The sequence below is a fragment of the Mytilus galloprovincialis genome, chromosome 14 (genome assembly GCF_965363235.1).
Source record: "Mytilus galloprovincialis chromosome 14, xbMytGall1.hap1.1, whole genome shotgun sequence".
NCBI classification, from domain to species: Eukaryota; Metazoa; Mollusca; class Bivalvia; order Mytilida; family Mytilidae; genus Mytilus; species Mytilus galloprovincialis.
In genome coordinates, this window is record NC_134851.1 from 45,079,700 (window position 1) to 45,082,065 (window position 2,366).

Sequence of the window (2,366 nt, forward strand, 5' to 3'; positions counted from 1 at the left end):
GAATTTGAGGAAACTGGATTTTATGACAATATGCACATGTTGACTTTGTTTCATTTTAAGATAACAAATCCATATTTATCTAAGTACAAATGCAGTAACAGCAACACATGATTTTCAAAAACTTGAAAAACATGAACTTGTTTCAGCTACCTGTATTTACCTATCTGTTTAATTAGTATGATTGTTTTGATAAGCATTCCTTTTTGTAATTCCTTGAACGCCAACATAATTTTACAGGTAAATTGTCGGTAGATCAAAGGATTTGGCATTCAAGAATAAACCGTTTGAACAACACATTAATGTGTCAGTCCGCAGCTGACCATTTATTTGGACTCCTTTATTCCTTTTTTTGGCATTTCTAAAGATATCTTACATATGTCTTCCTATGTAAGTCAATAAAGGCATATTGCCAAATTCCATTTCTACAAAAACTGAGGTAAATATGTCATTTGATAAATAACATGGTGTAGCTTTTGGTGTCATTTCAACGTCGCGCACGCCCTTGTCAAAATCAGTTTTATCAAAAGATAAACGAAAAATATTAATTACACCCCAAATGACTATCCCCCTTTCTCCCCTGGGCTCGTGTGGTCTAGCGGGACGGCTGCAGTGCAGGTGATTTGGTGTCACGATATCACAGTAGCATGGGTTTGAATCCCGGTGAGGGAAGAACCAAAAATTTGCGAAAGCAAATTTACAGATCTAACATTGTTGGGTTGATGTTTAGACGAGTTGTATATACATTATGTACACAGCCATGTATCACCATCATTGATGGCGATCCGATGGATACATCTGTTGTAGAGTTGTCACTGACTCAGACGTACTTATAAATATATACATATATACAACTCGTCTAGACATCAACCTAACAATGTTAGATCTGTAACTTTGCTTTCGCAAATTTTTTGTTCTTCCCTCGCCGGGATTCGATTAAAACTGACGAGGAAAGGTAACACACGGCCGCTGAAAGCTTTATTATTGTGAAGCCCAGGTGGTCGTGTGGTCTAGCGGGACGGCTACAGAGCAGACGATTTGGTGCCACGATATGTCAGTAGCATGGGTTCGAATCCCGGCGAACCCATGCTACTGAGATATCGTGGCACCAAATCGCCTGCACTGTAACCGGCGCGCTAGATCACACGAACACATGAGCTTCATTAAAATGAAGCTTTCGCTGGCCGGGTGTTACCTTTCCTCGCCAGTTTTAATCTAGCATCGTACTACAGTACATGCTATAAAAGGCATGAAGATGTTATTTTTACAGTTCAGCTAAATTATCTATATATATAGTGAAGGATCCTACAAAATAATGTAAGATACAGTCACAGAAATAATTATATTTACAAGTACGTCTGAACCAGTGACAATTTTACAACAGATGTATCTATCGGATCACCAGCAGTGATGGTGATACATGACTGTGTACATTCTGTATATACAACTCGTCTAAACATCAACCCAATAATGTTAGATCTGTAAATTTGCTTTCGCAATTGTTTTGTTCTTGTTATATATATATAGGGCAGAACAAAAAAAAAGTGCGAGAGTAAATTTACAGATCTAACAGTTCTACCTATAACAGTTTAATACAGTTCTATCTGAAACTGGTTCTGACAGTTCTACTAAGAACAGTTTTTGGGGTAGAACTGTTCTAGGTAGAACTGTTCTAGAAGAGTTTACAACAGCTCGATCTATGACAGATTATTCTGACAATGCTAACGAGAGATCAGAAGTTATATCCACTGTATGATTCCAAAAGAAGGTCCTGCATTTATTGTTCCCCTTCTTTTTTTTTTAAATCAGGTCGTCATTTTGCACTTTTTTTTTTTAATGACTCAGAGGACATAAGAGAAAAAGGTAAGCACGTGTAACCTGCCCCAAACGTTAGATTGTGTTTACGATAGAAAAAAAATGAAAAAAAAAACTATTAACTTAATAAAACAGAATAAAAAAGGTGGGTTACCCCAACCTTGATATCCTTTTCCCAGTCAAGGCGTATCAGTGCATGTTCATAGATCTCCGTTGTAGAAAAACATCTTCCTATATCTATACCCCCCGGGACTTCCTATTAGTTTCATTTGATTTGTTGTATTGTCCCATTCAAGAATATATATGGTTTAGGGGTGGGGATCTGGGTCGTTTACAAGATAATAGCATATTCTCAAATTGTAGGGGGTGGGGATGACCCCCATGGGACTTGTCCTATGTTTTTTGCAATTTGTTTTATTGTCCTTTGAGCATTTCTGAAGACTGCATGTGTCTATCACTTATAGTTTTCAAGTTATATTCTTTTGAAAATTTTAGAAAATAAAATCCCATAGGATTCTATTGTAAACCCCTCCCTTCTTTCTGCCCCCCAAAAT